This window comes from Nannospalax galili, unplaced genomic scaffold, assembly GCF_000622305.1.
Source record: "Nannospalax galili isolate Female #2095 unplaced genomic scaffold, S.galili_v1.0 scaffold155, whole genome shotgun sequence".
Taxonomy (NCBI): Eukaryota; Metazoa; Chordata; class Mammalia; order Rodentia; family Spalacidae; genus Nannospalax; species Nannospalax galili.
The window spans coordinates 1,831,831-1,856,493 of record NW_008339923.1 but is presented as its reverse complement, the minus strand read 5'-3'; the positions used below and the strand labels follow the sequence as shown (position 1 = coordinate 1,856,493).

Below are 24,663 nucleotides of genomic sequence, written 5' to 3'. Positions count from 1 at the left end.
TAGATGATAGGTAGATAGATAGATAGATAGATTAGATAGATGATAGATAGATGATAGATGGATGGATGGATGGATAGATAGATGATGGTTGGATGGGTGGATAGATAGATAGATGATAGATGGATGGATGGATGGATGGATAGATAGATGATGGATGGATAGATTGATAGATAGATGATTGATAGATCAGATAGATAGATGATGGATGAATAGATAGATAGATGATAGATAGATGATAGGAGATAATAGATGATGGATAGATGATGGAAAGATAGATGAGATAGATAGATGATAGATAGATAGATAGATAGATAGATGAGATAGATAGACAGACAGACAGACAGACAGATGCATAGATACATAGATAGATACATAGATAAATACTGTCCTAGTTTGTTTCTCCATTGCTGTGACAAAACACTCTGACCACTACCAACTTGGGGAGGAAAGGCTTTATTCAGCTTATATCTCTCAGGTCACAGTTCATTAGGGAGCCCAAGGTAGGAACTCATGGCAGGAACCTGGAGGCAGGAGCTGGAGCACAGGCCATGGAGGATCATTGCTTACTGACTTGCTCCCCTGGCCCCTGCTCAGCCTGCTTTCTTATGCAACACAGGCCCACCTGCCCAGGGGTGGCACCACCCATAGTACGCTGGGCCCTCCCACATCACTCAGTAATCAAGAAGATGTCCCATAGACATGGCCACAAGCCAGTCCTATGGAGGCAATTCCCCAATTGAGGCTTCCTCAATCCAAGTGTGTCAAGTTGACACTAAAGCTATCCAGCACAGATACATAGATACATAGATACATACATAGATACATACATAGATGGATGAATGATAGTCTGTCCAGAGTGGTCTGGTATGATTCATAGTGAATTTAAACAGGTACAGCAAAGGAGTACAACTGGAAACCACATGTTATTAACGCTGGCATTAAACAGCCCTCCAAAGCCGCTTTGGTAGCAGCTTTACTTAGCTGCAGGTGGTAAATCCAAAGCCTGAGGTTTTGAATTTCTGTCTATTTCCATGGTGACTCTCAGTCCCACTTTAGGACAAACCTTTAAGCTGTCAAGTGTCCTTGATTGAAAATAGGGCCAACCAAAATGACCAGGGCCATGGCTTTACTCTGTGGGTGTTTTAACCATTCGTACGCTTATTTTAATGACACATCAGGCACTGCACCATGAGCCTCTGAAGTGCTTCTTCGTGCTCTGCTTGAAGCCCAGTGCCATGAAAACAGTTTTCACTCGTTTTCCTTCTGGTTATCAGTATTCCTGACAATGCCAATTCTCACAATATAATTCCAGTAATTTCTCTTTTAAGTTACAGAGCTTATTACCTAATCTAGATTATTTCTAAAAATATGACACACTGTCAAAATTTAATTTGCTTTATTCTTGAAATTTCTTATGATTTCAAGGAGACATACAATATTAATATTATTAAAATTAATGTGGATTGACCAGTTCCATGATTTAGAGATTAATTAGATCTGACCAAGACAGAAGATCATCCCAAATTCCTGGGTGGGATTAGAGCCCTGTCTCTTTAAGGCCAATCTTGAATTTCTTTTTTATTCACCATTTTTGTTCTATCATATATTTTCCCCCAAAATGAAATTTTTTAATATTTATTATTTTTATTTTATGGGTATGTGTGTAAGGCCTGAATGTATGTAAGTGTGCCCATGTCATGCAGTGCCCATAGAGGTTAGAAGAGAATGTCAGATCCCCTGAGACTGGAGTTACAGGCAGTTGTTAGCTGCCATGTGGGTGCTGGGAACTGAGTCCAGGTCCTCTGCAAAAACAGCCAGTACTCCTAACTGCTGAGCCATCTTTTCATCCCCTACAATGAAATTTTAAAGGAAAACTTTTCTCTTTTCTAAAATGTTCATTAATGAGACTGTGTCTGATTATTTTTTAGAAAGAGTCTCACTGTGTAGCACTGGCTGGCCTTGAACTCATACAGAGCCACCTGCCTCTGCCTCCCAAGTACAAGGATTAAAGGCATGTGCCACTACACCCAGTTGATTTTATTTTTTTAATGGAAATTCTTTTTATTGTTTTTTATTTTAAACTTTGTATTCAGAAGTAACTGTGAATTGAACTGGCTGTGATGGTGTATGCCTGTATGTAGTCTAGAGACTGAGGCAGGAGGATTGAGACCAGATTAGCCCGGGCTACATAGCAAGTTCCAAATCACCTTGTTTCAAAAGAAGGAAGGAAGGGAGGGAAGGAGCAGGGGGAAGGGGAAGGGGGAGGGGGAAAGGGAGGAGGGGAAGAGGGAAGAGAAGGACTGTGGATTTACTGGAAGTTACAAATATAGTGTAGAGAGGTCCCTTGTATCTTTCACCCAGTTTCCCCAACAGTTACATTCAGAACGGTTCTGTAACACCAAAGTAGGACAATGATATTGGTGCAATAGATATGAACGGTTTATATTTTATCACTGGTATGGATTCCTCTAATCACCCTAGCAGTCAAGATACAAAGCAATTTTATTACCATAAAACCAACCAGTGTGACTGAAGAAGTAGCTCAGTGGTTAGGAGCATGTACTGTTCTTGCAGAGGTCCTGAGTTCAGTTCCCAGCATCCACATTAGGTGGGTCACAACTAACTATAACTCCAGTTCCAGGGTTTCCAATGCCCTCTTCTGGCCTCTGAAAACACAGGTGATTTTATATATATATATATATATGCAGATAAAACAACTCATATACAAAAATCATATAAATAAAAATCAACCAGTGTCTACATTCTGCCAGTTTAAATAAAGTTCATAGAGCTTATGCTTGGTATGCATGAGGACCTGGGTTCAATACTGAGCACCAATAAAGAGGAGAGAGAGAGAGAGAGAGAGAGAGAGAGAACAGAAAGAAAAGGGAAGGAAAAGAAAAACTCCCCCTCAAGTCACTTTGCCTTCTGTCATTTATAATATGATCTTAAACACTCCTACACATACACACACAGTCAGAGCCACATCATTATACTTTTGCTTCAAATGTCAAATATGATTTAGAAAATTTCAGAAAAGGGCAGTCTTTCATATGACTATACTGTATAATGTTACCCATACTTTTTTGCCAAATTAGCCATCATTACTTTGGCTACTACATTCTGCAAGCAGCATTTAGTGTCTAGAATGCATTGTCTTCACACCATTCTCTAACCTCTGGGCTACATGATACAGCTTTTTAAAACACACCAAACTACTACTGCACAAAAGCAAAGCAACTCAATCTTGATTTTTTTAAGATTTATTTTTATTTAATGTATATGAGTGTTTAGCCTGCATGTATGTAAGTGCACCTGTGTGTGCAATGCCGGAGGAGGCCAGAAGAGGGTGTTGGATCTCCTGAGACTGGCATTAAGCACAGTTGTTAGCCTCTGTGTGGGTGCTGGGAATCAAACCCAGGTCCTCTGCAAGAGCAGTCAGTACTCTTATCTGCTGAGCCATCCCTTCGGCCCCGATTTTTTAAAGAATTTTTTTGTCAAGCATGGTGGCGCAGCCTTTAATCTCAGCAGTGGGATAGAAGAGGCAGGTGGCTCTCTTAGAATTCAAGGCCAGCCTGGTCTATAGAGCAAGTTCCAGGTCAGCCAGAGGTAAGACCCTGACAACAAAACAAAGATGTATTTTAAATTTTAATTAAATGTCTGTGTGTCTATCTCTATGGGGGTATGTACACATGAGTGCATTATCTGTGGAGGCTACAAGGAGGTGTTGGAGTCCCTGGAAATGGAATTACAAGCAATTGTAAGCTGAGGGATGTGGGTGCTAGGAAACCAATTTGAGTCCTCTGAAAGAATAGTACAGACCCTTAACTGCTGAGCAATCTCACAATCTCTCTAGACTCTCAATCTTGTTTTTTTGTTTTTTTGTTTTTTTGTTGTTGTTTTTTTTTTGACTTTTTGAGAAAGGGTCTCCCTGTATCCCCATTTGGCCTGGAACTCACTATGTAGACCAGGCTGACCTCAAACTCACAGAGATCCGCCTGCCTCTGCCTCCTAAGTGCTGGATTAAAGGCATGCTCCACTGTGCCTGGCTCAATCTTGATTTCTAAAACCCAGTAAGAAAAAGATTCGTCAAGGGCGGTAGCATCCATTGTCCTTCAAATAATCTAGGATGACTTAAATGACATGTCAAGTCTGAGGTGTTAATAGAACACAATTTGTCTTTAAAAAAAATAATACAAATACTGGACTTCATAGTTTATGAAATTGCCTTGTGTTTGATAAAGTCAAATGGCAGCCATATCGGTATCTTTTCTGGTGTTTTGGGGGGCTGTTGTTTAGTTTGGTTTTTTTTTTTTTTTTGCTTTGCTTTGTTTTGGTTTGGTTTTGATTTTTTGAGGCAGGTTCTCCCTGTAGCCCCAGTTACCCTGGAATTCTGTACACCAGGCTGGCCTCCTGAGGGCTGAGATTAAAGGCATGTGCCACCATGCCTGGCTTTTTCCAGTTTTATTGACAACACATTTACCATATACTTTAAGTAAGAAGAATATCGGTACAAATACAGGATAGTGGTACAAATTAAAGCAACTTTTTTATTTAAATCTTTTTTTTTTTACTATTTTTAATTGTGTGTCTGTACACCACAGAGGTCAGAAGAGGGCATCAGATCCTCTTGGGGCTGGAGTTGCAGGCAGTTATGGCAACCCCATGTGGGTGCTGGAACTGAACTCAAGCCTTCTCCAAGAGCAAAATACGTTCTTGGGCTGGAGAGATGGCTCAGCAGTTAAGAGCACTGGCTGTTCTTGCAGAGGACCTGGGTTCAGTTCCCAGCACCCACATGGCAACTAACAACCATCCATAACTCCAATTCCAGGGGATCCAATGCCCTCTTCTGACCTCCACAGACGTTACATGACACAGGTGCACTTACATGCAGGCAATACACTTATGCACATAAAATTTTAAATGTAATAATTTTTAAAAACCCACCATCTTAACCACTAAGCCCTCTTTCTCCAGTCCCTGAAGCAGCTTTTTTTTTTAAATGTAGAGGCCTGAAACATGAAGGTCTATCCATTAGAAAGAAAAAAAGGAGAAAGTCATACTGCAAAGGCCCTTAACCTTCTAAATTGCATAAGTCAAAAGAATGAACATTCTTGACCTTGGCCTTTGCAGTCTTATAGCAGATTTCTGTTACTTACCTGTGACCCAGGAATAGGCTAGACAGTTTCAATATCATTTAATTTCAACTTTGCAGAAGTTCTGCAACTAGCCACCTAAAGACCCACTGTGTTTTGCACTTAAGATTTGCCTGGTGGATATCTGTAGATTGACAAACAAAAACGTAGGATTTCTGCAGGAACTTCACGGCTACCATGAATATTGTAGGTTTCTGGGGATGATACCAACATCCCCACAAAAAGAGAATGCTCTTTTCTCTTTTCTCATGAACTCCAAAATAAATCGTTCCATTTTATGGTGAGTGGGGTAGTCACATTCACCCCCCATGCCATTTTAAGGAACAAAGATCAATTAAGTTCTTATTTGGAGGAAAGAACTTCTAGAAATGATATCGATAATTCAGGAAGGCAGGGCCTGGTGCTCAGTGATGGAGCACTTGTCTAGCATGCACAGGCCTTGGGTTCAAAGAAAAGAGGGTGACCGGTAAGATTGCTCAGCAGGTGAAGACTTGTCACTAAGCCTCATGCCCTCAGTTGGATACCGGGGACAGAAATCATGGAAGGAGAGAACCAACTCTGTCAAGTTGTCCCCTGACCTCCAGCTAGGTACTGTGACAGGTGTGCATGCCTGCACACAAGCACATACACAACGCACAATCAACCAATCAATAAGCAAATGTTAGTTTTCTAAAGGATCAAGGCAACAGATAAACCCTAACTTCCACAGTTTCTTCTTGGCTGTTTGTCCTCTCTCTGTTGTCTTCCTGCTTCTCTTGTACAAAGTTCCACAGAGCTTCCAACCCTGCCCTACACTCCCTCTCCTCTCTCTCTTGTCTATGAATAAGAAAGCCATGGAAATAAGATCCTTGGTTCTCACCCAATCTGGAATTTCTGTTGTCTATAAATATCAGATGCTAAAAGCACCTCAGTGTTCTCCAGTCCTCTCACAGTGCTCTAGTATTTGGGAGGATGAAGAATATGGATTTTAAAGAAAGCTAGGAAAACCAGAATGCACATGAATATAGATCCTCCATTGGTTTCTCATGTTTAGTTAGAAAATATTTTACTTACTGTTCTTTTGTATGTATCTCTGAGTGTATTGCTTACTTGTATGTAAGTGCACCTGTGTCATGCAATGCCCTTGGAGGTTAGAGTAGGGTGTTGAATTCCCTGAAGGTGGAGTTAGACAGTTGTTAGCTGCCATGTGAGTGCTGGGAACTGAACTCGGGTTTTCTGCAAGAATATCCAGTGTTGTTAACTGCTGAGCCACCTCTCCAGTCCCCAGGTTTTTCATGTCTTGATATCAGTTCTAGAAATGTGATCAGCGATTTAGGAAATCTGCTCAAGGAGCATGAGCAGGGATCTCTTCCCTATTTTGAATCTCCACTAGAAACAAAGACAGCAAAATTCCTACTCAACCTCATCCCAGCCATAAACTACAACCCAAACCACACATTGAACCCTAAAAACCTTGTTAAGTGTTTGCCACTTTTCACCTCTAATTTCCCTCTTTCATGCAGGAATAATCTGAAACAAAGAAAAGTTATAGACAAGCATGTCTACCATAGCATCATCTATAATGGCAAAAAATAGTTGAACCACTTTGATTGGGGACAAATATTTGCCTACCAGTAAGGAAAAGGTTGGCTAAATTAGCAGACTTCCACTTCAAGGAACTATTAAGTCCATTGTAAAAATTATGTAAAATTAGCTGAGGAGATGGCTCAGTGGTTAAAGCACCCGCTGCACAAACATGAGACAAGAGTTCAGATCCCCAGAATCCACATAAATGCCAAGTGGCCATAGTTGTCCATCCATAGTTCCAGCTTCCCCAAGGCGGAGATAGGGGATCCCCAGAGCAAACTGGCTAGCCAGACTAGCCATGTTCACGAGCTCCAGGTTCAGTGGAGAGCTGCTGCCTCGATAAACAAGACAAGAGAGCAGCTAAGGAAGACTTCCAACAGCATCAGCCTCGGGCCTCTACATGCATGTGCACACGCGTGCAAACAGACAGATAACATACAAGCACATCACACATGTTTAGAAAGAATTTGGGATGATATAGAGAGGGTCTGATAATATATTAAGCTAGAAATCCACAGTGTATTAAAGTAGTATCTAAAATTGTGTTTATACATATACATAAAAAATTATGCCTGGGGGTAAGGAATGCAATAGACTATTAGGGAGAGATTATCTATGATGTTGGAATCAAAGACGTTTTTGTGTTTTGTTATCTTCCAAATTGTCTATATTTTGCTTTATCATAAAAGAACCTTTATTTTTTTATGTCTCATAATTATTTTTTTTAGAAGAAGCATTTCACTACAGCTTTAACATACTCAATAACAGTTTCCAGAGTAAAGATACATCTTTTTCAAAAGTGGCTATAAAACTTTTAGGTTTGCTGTTGAATTAATACAGTTATACAATATTGAACTCAGTATAAGCCCTGTAAGACATAAAATTGAATGAGTTTTTAACCTTTAAAAGAGATCTCCATTTCATTTTAGAATATATTGCTCCTTGCAGAAAGACTCATTGTTTTTGCTAATAACACTGAAATGTTGGCACATGCATCTCTAATCTGTATGTATCTGATTATTACTAGTCATAATCAGTTGCACTTGGATCCTTGGCACCTGTATATGTCTATAAAGTCATCGGGTAGATTTCAATGGTAATGTTTATCACCTCTACCAACTAACATGACATAACTTTTTATGCTTCCTCCTCAAATATAATTCAAGAACCTTTATTTTTTAAAGACAGAAACCACCAATTTTCATGTTGGGATCCTATTTGGAATGCTCCCACATTAGCATATCCTGGTTCAGCTTTTCTCTCTCAGTCTTCTTGATTAACTGAGGTCTCTTGGGTTCACAGGGCAATTAAACAACTCCAGAAAGACTTGCTTAGTTGTTATTTATCCTAACTATATGAACTCTCCTTCTGGGAAAGAATTCAAAGATTAGTAAAAAATCATTTTTAAAAGAGCCTTTTCTTTGTAGTGCCAGCAGCTGAGGGTTTTCTAGATTTCACGGAGTTTTCCCTTCGGATGTCAGCAGCAGTTAATTTACAAACCACAGTTTGCAGGTGGTTTCTGGGAGAATGGAGTTTTAGGACAAAAGACTAAAGCTACATCAAACCAGCTCGCGGTGTCTTGAAAACATAAATCCAGGCCTTTGTAGTCCCTGCTCTGCAAAAGTGCAGCTCCCCAGACGTGTTCTTCGGCTTACCTGAGTTCCAGCCAGAAAAGCTCCCCAAGCAATTATGGAGAGAAAAAAGGCTCCTTCCGCAGCTATGATCTAATATAATAGTGTAAGCCACCTGTTTTCAGAAAGGGGCAACTCTTCTGAAAACAGAAAAGAAGTGAAGCGCAGAGTGGAACTGTGGCGAACTGCTACCTCTGTTGTTCACTAAGCGACAGCTGGGATGTAGCTTAGTAGCAGAAAAAGAAAAGGCGATGTTGGTAAATCTATGCCAGAAGCTTACAGAAGACTCTTCGTGAGACACATCAAAGCAATGAAACAAAGGATTGTGCTTTTCTGGACGCCCTCAGATCTTTAGAACAGTGTTCCTGGTTAGCCAGTGGTGATCTCGCTGCTTCTGCCTTACCCTCTCAAACCTCTTCCCTGACGTTGCCCCCTCCCCTGTGTCTTCCTTCTTTTCCAGAGAAAGCTCAAAGGCATTTAGCCATTTCTCACACATCCCAGCAACTTAAGGCAAATTTCAGGATAAAATGGCAAAAATACCCATGCTAAACGTTCATCCATTGTCTGACTTAATGTTGGTCAAGCAATCTCTCTATTGGAAAGAACATGGCCCAAATGAGACCCTCCATAAGCCAGCAATCAAGTTCTATCCATCCACAGGCACACTTGTCATTGGACAAGGCCGCTGTAGGCCGGTGTTTGTCAGCCCCGTCTTATAGGACAAGTTCTTTGAGCGGCACTGTGAAACCCTCATCTTAGCAAAGAGAACACCTTTGCAATGCTGTGTGCTGAGTTTTATTTCATTTCGTTTTATTTTATTTGGGGCATTGGGAGTGGCACATGCATGTGTGCACTCGCCCACAGAGGCACATGTGGAAGCCAGAGATCACCGTCATCACACCTTCATCATTCTTCTCCACGTTGTTGAGACAAAGTCTCTCACTGATCCTAAAACTCACCATTTCAGCTAGAATGGCTGGCCAGAGATCTCTGGGGATCCAGCCCTGAGATCTCTACCCTATAGTTGCACACAGCTGTGCCCAGGTTTTGCATACCCAGGTTTACATGGGCGCTAAGGATCCAAACTCCGGTCCTCTTGCTTGTGCAGTTGTCATTGTACCTGCTGAGCCATATCCCCAGTCCTATGTGCAGAATTTTGAAACCCACATATAGCAAATCAGTTAATGCTGTCACATCTGTTACCACACCTATTGCGTTAAAGATGAATGTATTAACAGGAGGGTTTCAATCACAGGTGGCAAACTAGTCTATCTCCCTCTGTGCTTTAAGGTCCTGCCATTAACTTTAGTATCATTCTGTGTGTTAATCCAGAACCTTCCTTTGGCTTTTTACCCCCATCCTTGTATTAGACTGCTTTCTGTCTCCATAGGAAATCCCTGAGATAATCGGCTTCTGAAGAGAAAAGGGTTGTTTTGGTACATGGATCAGAGGTTCTGCTTGTGATTGGTTTTCCTCATTGCTTTGGGCCTATGGCAAGGCAGTATATCATGGCAGGAGCCTGAGGCAAAGCAAAACTCTAACCCCATGACCAGGACATAAAAAAAGGAAAAGAACTGTTCTAAGGCCCACCATCCCCCTTGAGAGCACACTTTTGGTGCACTAAAGATCTCCAGTGAGCCACACCTCTTACAGATCCCACTATCTAGCAAGAATACCAAGTTGGAGACCAGGCCTTTAATACATAGTTCCTGGGGAACATTCCAGAACCAAACTATGCTAATGCCCTCATGGGTTGTGTGTTCATCCACTCCTAAAGGCATAACTCCATCCACACATACTCATACTTTGGTTATATCTAAGAAACAATTGGCTATTCAAACATCCAGGTAGTTTGTAATGCTCCTTTGGAGGTGGAGGTGGAAGAGAAAGAGAGAAGGAGAGGGAGGAGGAAGAGGAAGAAAAGGTGAATAATCTTCTTAGTTCTCGTTTCATGATGGAGAAGCTCTAAACTGTAGAAAAATTATGCGTGGTTTTGTTTTACTTCCACAGAAAGACTTATTTTAATTATATTCGTTACTGAACAGGATACACATACCTCTTTCTTCTCAAACAAATAAGGATCGTGTTTTTTAAGGGGGTTGACAGACCAGGCCAGCTTCTTCCTCAGAAAGCTGCTTTGTATTACCACTATCACCATGTACCACAGCCTCTGAACGTTTCATAATGGAACAGAATCACAGTGGTGTCCTCTGATTCCTATGATTTCCCATATAATTCAGAATTTAAATCATCATCAAAAAAAATTTTTTTTTGGTCTTTTTGAGACAGGGTCTCCTTGTAGCCCTAGCTGGCCTGGATTCGCTATGGAGACCAGGCTGGCCTGGACTCACAGAGATTCACCTGCCTCTGCCTCCCGAGTGCTGGGATTAAAGGCATGCGCCACAGCTTTTTATTTTTGGATTTCCCACATGTCCACTTTCTCTTTCCACATATGTCACAGGCTAAAGAATAGGCCCAGGCAAATAACTGCAGCATTGATAAAAAATATTGATCAATTCTGGACCCTCTGCATGACAGCCAAACTGTGGCCACCCATGGAGCATCTGCAGCATACCAGGTTTCCAGGGTGCTCTGTCCACAAACAGCATGACTTCACATCGTACAAGAGTCGCACTCCATGCCAGAGGACGGACCGTCAAATGCTTACTGTTAGAGGTTATGGTCAGGTGGAAGGCTCAAAGCAAACACTGAGTTCTAAGAGTAGCAGCCTAGGCAAAGGCATAATTCACCCACTTGCTCATTTTTCCAGCACTTTCCAAGTCTACTCCTGTCCCACACCATCTGTCTTCACTTCATCCCAAAAGGCAATTGTGTGTACTCATAATTCTAACTGGTAACAAGCTACTGCAATATTTACTCACCCCTCCCCCTTCCCCCTTTTAGGCTAAAGCTTCCTCTAGCTTGACAAATCTTTCTAATTACTGCTGAAACCCCAATTGCCTGAGTCACATGTTCACAGGCCTTCAACTCCATCCATCTTCCTCTGGTCCTGTCCTCATCCCTCTCCTTCCTTGCTCCTGATCTCAGCTATATTAGTTAATATCAACTTTTCTAGGTTTTGTACCTTTTCCGTGTCCTGAAAAAGTCAATCAAGAGTTCAGTCATTTGTAGTTGTATAAACTCTAACTCAACTGCTAAAGCTGTGTGTGAGGAAGAAAAGGAAAGGAGAGGGAGAACCAGTAGAACTGTCACAATTCAAAATTAAGCCAGATTATTAATCTGGGGGTCCATATTCTGCATTGTGTGTACAGATCTGCCTCTGTTAGTGCCCATTAGTGGCCCTATAAGGTAGCTGGAGAAAACACCTCAGGCAGGTATTGACTCTTATATGAAGGTTTAATGACACCATCTGACATTGTGGGAGAGCCCTGTGGCACTTAACAGGCCAAGAGGAGAAGAGTGAGCCCCAGGTACGACTTTCCAGTGAGAATCCCTAAGTGGCCAGGAGCTTAAGGACCCATTCCAAGCACCACAGATGCTGGCTTCCTTCCTAGAAGGGAGAGTTGTGTCAAGGAGGTGAGCTGCTGAGAGTGTAGGCTCCACAGTGAACATGACCCAGACTCTGCCAATCCAGGTCTGCTCCAACCACAGTGTCTGCTGGTATAACTCCCATTATGGTCCAGGGGTCCTAGGAAGTTCAGAAATAAAGAGGAGTCCCATTTCTCAAGGACTTAGAACACACTAAGTGCAGCAGAGGCCTTGATTTTCTTATTCTATTCGTGTGGGCTGGGGATGCCTTGGCCATTGTATTCTTGGTCAAGCCTTTATCAGTCAGGCCCCATGCGTCCCTCCCACCTCTTTGGCCTCTTCTGACATGTTTCTGGAGTCTTCTAGTTAGGCACACTGGCCTTGTTGACCTTCTCCCACTCTGCTTCCCCAGCTTTCCCATTGTGAGTGCTCATCCCTGCCCTTCCCGAACGCCCTTCTTCTGTGAACCTGCAACAAGTAGCCACTCATCAGGGCCCCCACCACCTACAGGGTTGCAGTTCTGGCCTTCCTGAACTCAGCAAGCTTGCTCCTGCCCCCAGGCTCTGACGTGCTGCTTCCATATCTGGAGTCCTCACAGTCCCTTGCCAGTCCATCATTCCCAGCTCTACCCCATGCTCCACCCACCTCAGCCATGTCCCTTGGGGATGCTTTCCTATACTTCGTGACACTTCCCTCTATCTGAGATTGAATGTTTGCTTGACCATCTGCCATTTCAGTTTCTATCCAGAGAACTTTTCTGTGTCACTGCTATGTTCTCAGATCTTAGAGTAGTGACATATGTACTGGATACTTTAAAATACATATATGGGCTAGGGATAAAGCTCATTCAGGAGAGTGCTCATCTCACATGCATGAAGCCCAGCGTTCCATTCCCAGCATTGTATAGAAACTGGACAAGGTGATAAACTCCTATAATCCCAGCACCTTGGAAGATGGAGACGAGAGGATGAGTTAAGAGTCATCCTCCTGACAGTAAGTTTGGGGCCAACCTGGACTACATAAGACCCTGTCTCAAAAGAAAAAATTTTAATAAAATATAGATAGAATGAATAAGTAAAGGAGAACAAGGTTTTCCTCTCTACTTAATGATGGTGAGGAAATGAGATGTCTCAGTGGGTAAAGGCACTTGCCACCAAACCTGATGGCCTGCGTTCAGTCCCTAGAACCTACATGATAGAAGGAGAGAGTCAACACCTATGAGTTATCCTCTGATCTCCACATATGTGCTGTGGCATGTTCGTCACTGTACACAAAATAACAATCTTGATGGGAGCTTTTCTGGGAACAATGTAGAAACCTCTAGAGGTGTATCCATGCTGTGCTCTGAACTCAGGTATGCAAAAACAATCACTCTCTCTACCACAAAAGCTAGCAGGCCTTGGTTCATGGTAGTTTGTCCTATTTAGAATGTTATCTGGGCTTCTCTGTGGCTGGAAGGGTGGCAACAATTCATCCCAGTGGACCTAAGTTTTCATTTATATGTTGAGTTAGAAAGGAAGCTAAATTCTGACCTGCCCTGGCTCCTTGGCTTTCAAAGGTGGGAAAGCCTACCTATTTACACTCCCTATTTCTGATTCCAGTCTTAACTGGGCCTGACAGATATAGAAATAGAAAGGAAAGAAGAATAACAAATACAGTTATCCCTCAGTATTCATGAATGATTGTTTTACACATACACACACACACACACACACACACACGCACACACACACACCTTTACTACCAAATCTCCAAATGCCCAAGTTCCTTCTATAAAATGATGACATATTCTCATATACTCTATACACATACTCCAGAATCTCTAGATTATTAGAATACATATAATACCTAATACAATGTAAATGCTGTATACAGCTAGGGCAACAGCTCCATGAGAGAGCAATGGCCTAGCATGCACAGGGCCCTGGGCTGAATCCCCAGCTCTGGAAATAAAAGAAATGATATCTAAGTAGTTCTCTACTACAGGATTTAAGAAATCATGACAAGAAAAATTCTATTCATGTTCAACACAAACACCACTTTTCCAAAGTACTTTTTGGTCCATGTTTGATTGGTTCAGAGGATGCAGAACCTGGGGGTACACAGGACTGACTGTGTTGTCTAATATGTCCAACTAGGAACCACTGAGCATTGCTCTGTGTCGAGCTGCAAGAGTAGGAGGCCTGGGCTGGAGAGATGACTCATGGTTAAGAGCAGAATTTGCACTATGCTTATAGAGGACCAGAATTCCGTTCCCAGCACCCACATCAGGTGACTCACAACCTGTAACTCCAGATCCAGGTGAATCTGATGCCTCTGGCTTCTGTGAGCAGCTGTACTCACATGCACATACTTATACACAGAAACACATACACATAATTTTAAATAATAAAAAAAAATGAAACATAGGAAGCCCAACATGCTACAGATCCCACTCCAGGAGAGCCCAGCCCATCAGGGAATCCCTCACTTTCCACATACTTATACACAGAAACACATACACATAATTTTAAATAATAAAAAAAAAATGAAACATAGGAAGCCCAACATGCTACAGATCCCACTCCGGGAGAGCCCAGCCCATCAGGGAATCCCTCACTTTCTATCTCTCTACCACATGCCAAGTCCTCAGGTTTTGCACTGCTACCATATAATGGTGACGTTCTCTAGGACCCCGTGTAAACGTACATTTCTCTGCAGACTGTAGCAGGCTCGGAGCTGAGGTATAATCTGTCTCCCTGAATAATGATAGGATTTTATACAGTTGACTGGTGCAATTATTTTCAGCTCCATTGGCCAAATTCCATTCTGTTGGAATTAAACTCCAGCTTATCAGATCAAAGGACTTGACTCTGCATTGCTGACTGATTACTGGTATACAGTAAGGGGTTCTTAAAACCCATCCTTCAGACTCTTAGGCGGCCTTTAGAGGGGTCTTTGTTAAATAGATGGGGGCAAGTGGATAGCACAAAGTGAGGATAGTGGGGGATAGGGTACATGAAACTTTCTACTTTTATTTAGGGCCAGGTCATGGATTTGAGTTTACATACAGGTATTCTTTAGAGTTCTTACCATCATTGACAAACATGTATTTACATGATTGATTTGAAAGAGGCTACTATCCATCATCTACCTAAAGCCTAGCACATGCATACCTGAGAGGTATTTGTTAAATTAAGTCATTAAACAAGACAACTTTGTAAAGTTTTGTGCCTCGGGCCTAGAAGGATGGCACAGTGGTTAAGAGCACTGGCTGCTCTTGCAGAGTACCCAGGTTTGATTCCCAGCACTCACATGGCAGCTAATAACTGTCCATGACTCCAATTCCAAAAGTTCTGATGCCCTCTTCTGGCAACCACAGACATTACATGCAGGTGGTAGATTTACATACAGACAGACAAAACATTCATATGCATAAAATTTAGAAAATAAATTTTTTTAATTAAAAAAAATGTGTCTCACTCTCTTTAGAGATTGGATTCAACCAAATTATAGCTTCCCAAGTTCAGGGCATCTCAAGGATGGAGAGGTTTATGGAGGGGAAAAAAAACTGTAGTCTCTTCTTCCACCAGTTGGAAAGCCAGGAGAAAATCTCCAAATGCTGTGCTTGAGTCACTTTCGAGGAGTCTGGTCAGTTCCTCTTCCCAGTTACTGTCAGGCATGCTCTTGAGAAGATCCACCACAGCCCAAGGAAAAGCTGGTTTCAGTTGCCCTGCAGCCTTTGGTTAAGTGGCTTTTAATTTTACTGCCATTGCTGAGCCTTACCTCATCTACAGCTACATCTGTTTAGAGTGTTCATTCTTTGTGAATTAGGCAGCAAAATTAAAAGCCACTTAGGTCCAAATGCCTGACATAAAGAGCAATCTTCATCCTCAGACCCTCCTGATAGACCCTCTTACAAAGAGGAGGCAGGAAATGGAGCAAGAATGAGGCATGGGCGCTGGAGAGATGGCTCAGCAGTTAAGAGCACCCGGGTTCAACTCCCAGCACCCACAGAACAGCGAACAAACGCCTATAACTCCACTTCCAAGGACTCTGACATCTTCTGGCTTCCACAGGCGTTGAATGACATGGGTGCACTTACATACATGCAGGAAAAACACTCATGCACATAAAATAAAAATAAATAAATAAATAAATAAAAATTTTAAGAATGAGGCATGTACTTGGGCCTTTGCAAGGTCTTGACCCAGAGCTGTAGCCTTGGGTGCTGGGGTAACAAGCCATGACTCACCCATCCCTAACATCCTCTGGCAAAAGAAGTAAAGACCATCGCACATGATCTCCAACTCAGTGAATGCGCAGCTCTGATAAGATCTTGTTTTCCCACAGTGGTAGATCTGTGTTTGTCTCAGATAGAAATTACAAAGAATGAGTTGTGCAAGATTTCTGGGGCTTCTTTTGTAAGGATCAGTGCTATTTGAAATTTCAAGAATGACTGCAGCCCTCTGACATCTTCTGAATGATTCACAGAAGATTCACAGAAGAGATTCACATCACGGGGAGCTTCTAGTCACATAGTGGCCCGGTGTGGATGTTTGGAACGTCATTTCTCTGCCTGTTTAATGTGACCAAAAAGCTCCAAGAACCTCATTCAATCAGGCAGACATTTTCCTTTCCTGTTTTGGGAATATGATTCTTACCTTGCAGAAATGCAGCCGCACTGGTGGGGTATCACTGTTGGTGCAGTGATCAAGAATGCACAAGGGTATCTGGAGTTGTAGCCCGAAAATGATTTATTCCTCCCGGGGACTTCCTCTGAAGAGCCATGGGGCAGGGCAGGGCACCCTGGGAGGAAGGGTAGAGCCTAGCGTGGTGGGAGATTGCAACTAAAGGAGGAGGAATTGTTGCCATTCCGGGAAGAGGAGAATAGGGAGCAGGCGAGCCAGCCTGCCCTGGACCCTGTGGGGCGCCAGGGGACCTCACAAGGACCCCATGGACACCACATGGAACTCTATGGAGCCAATGGGTGTGTGGGAACGTGAGATGAGGCACACGGTGGGCAAAAGCAATCCGGAACGGCAGGCCGCTGCCACCGCGCACAGCTGGGCACCAAGTGTTCGTTCCTTTGTAAATCACTTCCCCTCCTCTCCCCACAAAGGTATAAACTATGCAAAATTCAGATAAAGATGTGTTAAGTGGTTTGTCTACCAGCGTCAGGAACATGAGACCCTGAAGAAAACTCCAGCGACAGGAGTCTACTTCAGTTTCCATCAAATCCACATGAGAAGCTGGTCATGGTAGCCCAGGCCTGTAATTCAAAGACTTCAGAGGCAGAAGCAGGGGTTTACCACAAGTTTGAGGCCAGCATGGCCTACATAGTGAGAACTTGTCTCAAAAGAAAAAAAAAAACAGAAATAGCCGCTAGAAAGATGGCTTAGCAGTTAAGAGCACTTGCTGCCCTTGCAGAGGCCCTGAGTTTGGTTCCTCTCACTGGAGTCCTCACTGTGTTATCTGTATCTCCTGAGTTTCTCTCTGCATCCCAGGTCACAATGTCACTGAACCAATTACTGCCTTACTTCTGAACCTCACTCATACAGGGATTCACTGGGCTCTATCTTAAAGCTAGTGTACACCCAACATTTCCATTTTTAGAGTCCCTGAAAGTTCTAAAACAGTCTTAGTCAGATTTCTATTACGTCAACAAAATACTTGAGACAATCAGCTTTAAAAAAGGAAAGGTTTAATTTGGTTCATGGTTTCAGAGGTTGTGGCTGACTATCAATAAGCCCACTGCCTTAGGGCTTGTGGTGGTGAGGCAGTACATCATCATACAGGAGCACAAGATAAAGCAGCCTGGGGTCATAGACAGCCAGGAAGAGGCTAGCATCCCAACACCTCCTCCAAAGACACCCCCTCCCAGTGACCTCACTTCCTCTCACAAGGCTTCATCTCTTCAAGGTTCTAGTGACTCCCAGTAAATCCATAGACCAGAGACAAGCAGGGCTTATAGTGACATTCCAGATGCAAAGTGTAGCATAAGTCCACGAGTATTTTGGGTAAAAGACATTTCATCCTATCTTTCACCATCTTCATCTTGCCTTTGATCTGAACCTGTGGGTATGACCTCTCCAATGAGGTTAGAAGGAAGATCTAGCCTGTGCCTACTAGGGGCATTAGGCTCCTGAGCCTGGGGACAAAATACCCTATCTGTGCTGTCTTCCTGGAGCCTCGGGGTCTGGGGATAAGGGCATGGTCACCATTTAGTTTATCGTCCAAACTGGGCCTTTTTTGAAAGGGTAAAAAAGGTAATAACTGCACTGGGATACATAGCTACCCTATGTAAATATCATTTTAAGTCTAGAATTGCATTTATGTTGAAGGCCCTTGATTGTATGATGTTCTAACCCTCCTTTGCTGGTGATTCACACAGAGAGAGCATCCTCTTACAAGGAACTACACTATGATTATGAAAGTGTGACATGTTCAACACCATATTTTTAGAGTATTTTTGAGACACAATTTGTAACTCATTCCAGTTACATTTTCTATAGTATTGGTTAATGGTGTCCAGAGCAAAGCAAAACTTCATAACCCCCCAGAACTTTCCTAAAGAGCAGTCTAAAAAGTTGAAAATGTTTCTTTCCCCAAAATAAACTGGATTAATCCCTTCATTTATTTTAGATTCTCTTCAGATAGCCTCCCAGATGGTTTGCTGAAGTCACCATGCCAACAAATCTATTTGGCTCAAAAAAAAAAAGAATTAAAGAAATTTCTACCAAATTTTGTGTCTTTCTCTTCTAATAAAAATCTGGATTTCTTTAGGGGAGAAGGATCACAAGTTCAAGGCCAGCCTGGTCATAAGGGAGACTTTAAAAAACTGAGGCCAATGAAATGGTTCAGCAGATAAAGGCACTTGCTGACTGACAAGCCTGACAACCTGAGTTCCACCCCTGGGATTCACATGGTAGAAAGAGCAACCATAGTCCAGCAAGTTGTCTTCTGACCTCCACACACATACACCATCATACTCATGTACACACACACACACACACACACACACACACACACACACATAATGATGTTTAATCTGAATTTCTTTTTCCTATTTATTAATCATATACCATCCTGAATTTGGTGAACTGAACTACAGAAACAATTATTTAAAGAATCACTCCTGGACTGGAGAGAAGGCTCAGCAGTTAAGAACATTGACTGCTCTTGCAAAGGACCTGGGTTCAATTCCAAGCACCCACGTGGCAGCTAATAACCATCCGTAACTCCATTTCCACGGGATCCCACACCCTCTTCTGACCTCCACAGGCGTTGCACGATTTTAAGTCTAGAATTGCATTTATGTTGAAGGCCCTTGATTGTATGATGTTCTAACCCTCCTTTGCTGGTGATTCACACAGAGAGAGCATGTGCACTTACATCTTGCTGTCAATACACCCACACATGTAAAATAGAAATAATGAATAAAATATTTTAAAGAATCACTCCTCTGAGCCAGGTGTGGCACACACCTTTAATCCCAGCATCAGGAGGGAGAGGCAGGAGGATCTCTGCGAGATCAAGGCCAGCCTCGTCTACATAGTGAGTTCCAGGCCAGCTGGGACTACAGGGGCACCCTGTCTCAAAAAAACAAAGAAACAAACAAAAAAAAAGAATCATTTATTATCGTTTTCCTCTGCGCGTACATGAGTCTTCTCTCTTTATTCAAGTTGGCTATCCAAAATATCCAAAAGCCATTTATTGTTATATTAATATATCCTAGAGGCATTTGTCCTTCTAATTGCTGACATCCCACTGGATCTCCATAATAGCCACACCTTAACACACAAAGCCCAGTGAAGACTACTTCACCTTCCCCCTCCCAGCAGGATCAGTTAGAGAACTAGAAGCAGGAGGGTCATATAAATGGTGTTCGCTCAGACATTTTTTTTGGTCTTTTTTTTTTCTCTGTGAGTGTTTTGCCTGTATCTATGTAAGTGCACCTGTATTGTGCAGTATTATGTATTATTCTGGCCCACAGAGGCCAGAACAGTTGCCGGATTCCCTGGAACTGGAGTTACAGGCGGTTGTTAGCCACCATGTGGGTGCTGGGAACCAAACCCAGGGCCTCTGCAAGAGCAGCCAGTGCTCTTAACCAGTGAGTCATCTCTCTCCATCCCTCTGTCAGTTGTTTTGATTTGGAGTTAGAGGAAACAAAGAAAATCCAGCCATGGATTCCCAAAATGGCCATTTCTCATTGAGTCATGAAACTACATTTTTGTTTGAGAAACAGAAGGCACCCCCCACACCCCCACACCCCCCGCCCAAGAGGAAGCCCAGTGTCCAGGCAACCCACTCTTGGCAATTTCTGGGGTCCGTGGCATGCAGCAGCCAGCCGCTTCAGGGAGCTCTGCAGACTTGCTCCTTGGGAGCAGCATGGGGAGAAACGCAGGAAAGTGACTAGCCCCAATCCTCTCTGCGGCTCGGTCGTCCTGTCCTGATTTTACATTTTCGAAAGCATCTGGTCCAAATACTCCCAATGGGGTCGTTGCCCACATACAGCCCTGCGGGTTACTCCAGGGAACTGTCAGATTAGCCGCTCAGGGCGGGCGTGAAGGGGAAGGTTGGAAGGAATTTGTACAACATCGGGCACAGAAATCCCCAGGGAAATCGCTCCCCTAATGACTTCCTTGCATGCAAAGGTCGCCCTCTGGCGGCCTCTGTGTGTCTGTACATGGGGAAAGAGTGAAAGGCAGCTTAATGCAATCAGTAAAGTTAGTGCAACCAACATGTCAAGAAAAAGGAATGTGTCCATAGCTGGTGAGTTTTCGCGTATCCCTCCTTTCTAAAGAGCAATATCATTTCAAATGATTGCAATGAAATTCAGGGCTCGTGAATAAATGCTCCCAGCTGTCAGAGAGTTCTTACCCTTTGTCAAGATCTCTTCCAAACTACTTGCCCAAGGTAACCCTGAGCCAAATCTCCCACCAAGTCAAAGATTCTGGAAACTGGAGCAAACAATGTCTAGTGCCATAGGTGCCAGGATCTCCATCCTCCCTCCTCATCCTTTCCCTGAACCGCTGTGTGACCGGCCAGCACCATCAGACTTTGTTCACAGGCCCTTTCTAGGGCCAGGTTCCCACTCTGTCCTGGGACTTGGATTCCTATCCTCTGCCCTCTCCCATCTTCAGGCTTCCGGGATGGGCTGCTACACAGGCAGCCACAGGCGGGAAAGTCAATCTTTCTCTTGCCTGTCTTTCCCTTCAGCCCTGTGGGAGGAGCCCTGCCCTTTCTAGTTATTTCCTGTTCCTGATCCAGCAGATGTGTCTTTCTGGGTCTGGTCCCTCTTGCTCCCCATGAAGCTTTGTATGAACCCTCACAGCTGTGTGACTTACTAACATACCAGCTGCCTTGTTGTACTGCTTGTTTCTTGGATGATATATTGAATCCCATGGCCTGTCTCATTCCACCATCTTTTTAAGAGTTTTGTTTATTTTTACTTTATGTGTATGAGTGGTTGGCCTGAATGTATGTAAGTGTCCCACATGCATGCTTAGTGCCCACAGAGACCAGAAGAGAGCAATGGATCCCCTGAAACTGGAGTTCAGGACGGGTGTTAGCTCCCATGTGAGTGCTGGGAACCAAACCCCGGTCCTCCGCAAGAGCAGCCAATGCTGTTAACTGCTGAGCCATCTCTCCAGCCCCTCCACCATTTCTTAAACCCAAGAAAAAACTCAGGATGTCAGAACACTTCACATAAAGCCATACCCCTAGCTGAATGTGGTAGGCATGCCTGTAATTCCCATATTCAGGAGGCTGAGACAGGAGGATCACAGTTCAATGCTCCATAGCAAGACTCTTTCTCAAAACAGCAACAGTAGTAACAAAACAGCCCTAGTTAACAGTAACAAAAAAGTTCATACCCTGCCAGGCATGGTGGCCCACCCCTTTGATCCCAGCACTTGGGAGGCAGAGGGACATAGATTTCTGTGAGTTCAAGGCCAGCCTGGTCTACATAGTGAGTTCCAGGCCAACCCCACTACAGGGAGACCCTGTCTCAAAAAGACCAGAGAGAGCAAGAGAGCAAGAGAATGAGAGAGCAAGAGAGCGAGTGAGAGAGAGAGAGAGAGAGAGAGAGAGAAACAAGACTACATACCTGCCAGTCTCTGTCCTGGGAGTCCATTGTTGCTTCTGTTGGAAACTTCTTTTGCCATCCTGTAGAAAATACAAAGCAGACAACAATATGCACATCTCAGTTTTGACCTCCCCCAACCTTGCCCATTCTAGTAAGGTATACACAAACCAACACTACAAAGCACACCTGCCATTTGCAATCCCAGACAAGGGACTGAAATGTGGCTCCATGATAAAGCATGTTTTTAGCATGTATGAGGCCCTGAGTTTAGTCCTCAGCACCAGAAAACAGGAAATAATAATAATCAAGGCAGTCTCAGAACAGTCATATAGAGGGAATAACGTTAAATGTATATACACAGCATTGCCCTGATATCTTGGCACACATCTGGATCTTAAACAGTCACTTGCAGAATGCTCTGTGCTTCTATCTCATCACACGCATGTGTACACATCACAGAAACATGCACATACATACACACAGGCACACACAGATACATACAAACACACACAGATACATAAACACACATACGGACACACAGACACACATATAAACATGCATACATACATATACACATATACATACTATACTCACACACAGAGGCCATCCTGTGAATCCTCTGGCTCTTGTTTCCTGAGATCATATTGCTTTTGTCTGCCTGTCAGTCTGCCCTGCGGAAACAGGTCCTTTTCTGCTCTGGATTCACAGCAGCAGATATAGCACATGGCTTCATCACCAAGCTTCATTCACACTCTCTGCTGGAAGCAGCTGCCCATCACCGACCTCTCCTCCTCTCTAGGCCATGTGGCTATTTCCTCAGATTCTTCAGCCAGAACCATGGGTTCCTCAGCAACTCCAGTCCCTGGGGAATCCCCATTTCACTCAGCCAACAGTGCATTCATCCTGGAAGCACAGTTGGCCCCTCGTTGCCCTGTTGTTGTCTTTACTGTAGCACCACTGTTGGTCTTCTAGCCCCATATCGTGGTTTGCACATTCTGAAAACCAGAATCCCATCAATTTAGGAGGAGAAGCATGAATGCAAGAAGGCCATGGCCTAGGCCATGGCCTTGTCTGGATAACTAAACAGTGCTTTCACTCTGAGTGAGAACATTTTTGTTATTCCTTCCTTCACATGGAACCTTGACCCTCTCATGAGATCAGACAATTAGTACACTAAAAATGCCATCCTCAGATTAAGGGTGATGGGGCACACTCTTTAATCCCAGTGCTGGGGAGGTGACAATAGAATGACCCCTGATGTTTGCTGGCAAGCCAGTCTAGCTAAATTGATTAGCTCCAGGTTCAATGAGCCCCTGCCTCAAAAAAGAAGTTTGAGAGAGATTGAGAAAAACATCTAAGGTTGTCCTCTAACCTACGCACAAAGAGAGAGACAGAGACAGAAAGACAGAGACAGAGAGTCATCAGCAGCTGATGCAGGCAGTACTAATGCTGGATGTTTATAACTCTGAGATACCAGAACTAAATGTACCCCAGACACCTCCTCATTTGATATATATTCCCTATCATCACCTTTGGTAAACACCTTTTCAGTGGAGGAAAACCCTCCCATTTGAATGTGTTGGGGCACCGGGACTCAAACTGTGAAACTGACAGAATCATGGCCCTGAGCATAATTACATCCCAAGCTGCCCTGAGTCATTTACCCTGGGACATCTGAGTTTCCTTCTTCTCTTGATCTAATCATCTACAGCAGGAATCTATCCCACCAATCTGACAGGCATGCATCTATGCTATGATTGCCTTCTCATTAAAATCCATTTTCTAAACAAGTTTCTGCCTCCATACAGTATAGTTAAATGTTTTGCATTTTCCAACATTCAGATGCGTACAAATGGGAAAGAAGAAATCATGTGTTAGGAAACACATTTTGCCTCATATCTGACATAGCAGTGTGAGGAAATACTGTGGCTTTTGTACTGAGGAACCAAGAATACCGTCAGCAAATAAAGGTGTTAACAGCCACCCTGGATGCTGGTTCCATGACAGCCAGACTGCCTGGCTTCCATTAACATGAGCGGAGTCCTGAGACTCCACATCCAGAATTAATGACCTGGATCCTAGTCCTGCCCTTCTCCTAGCCCAACCTCCTTCACCAGTTCTGGAGTACTAGAGAACTTGGTTGAAATTCCAGGCACACTGCTTCTTCATTTCCTAGGGGAGGAGGAAAGTTACTAATACTAAAAGAGGTTGGTCAGTGATAGCAATTTAGAGATGATATCCATCTCCCAATGAGTATATATGAATTCAGTAACAGGAGTGTGCTTTGAGACTTTAAACTGCTGAGCAGTTAGTTAGCAAGCAGCTGCCATGTGCGTTTAACAGGCGGGGCCCAACCATCTAAACCCTTACTTGCAGATGGAGGATTGATCTACTGGGTTCAACTTCTGTCAAGGTAAATAAATGGGGACCAGTATTGAGTGACCTTGAAAAACTAATGCCTTTATTTCACTGTACCTCAGTGTGAGATACTCTGATGCCTGGTAAAAGAATAAACTAATTAAAATGACAAAATTGCATTTGAACTCTGGAGACTATAAGGACTTCATAATTGCCTCTTCTAATGTGCTCTGGGATGCATATTCACAACTATTAATGGCTCGTAGGAGGGGAAATTTTGTATTAACAATAAAAACATTTCCAAAAATACACATAATGGAAATGATTACTTCTCTCCTTTTTGAAGAGGCACTTAACCTTTGATCTCTAGCTAAATTACATTACCCAGAGGCAG

At 43.2% G+C, this 24,663-nt stretch overlaps 1 protein-coding gene and 1 long non-coding RNA gene across 11 annotated transcripts in view; one reads left to right on the top strand and one right to left on the bottom strand.

Moving 5' to 3' along the window:
• Window positions 1–22,883, bottom strand: part of LOC115070644 — a 32,055-nt gene extending 9,172 nt beyond the window's left edge. Inside the window, exons 1-2 of the long non-coding RNA XR_003849785.1 lie at window positions 22,506–22,883; window positions 21,933–21,991 (exon numbers count right to left, since the gene is read on the bottom strand). This is a non-coding gene — a long non-coding RNA (uncharacterized LOC115070644). The remainder of the gene's footprint in view (window positions 1–21,932; window positions 21,992–22,505) is intronic.
• The window catches only part of Dlgap1 (DLG associated protein 1), a 1,065,856-nt gene that overhangs the window by 873,298 nt on the left and 167,895 nt on the right, over window positions 1–24,663 (top strand). The window lies entirely within an intron of this gene.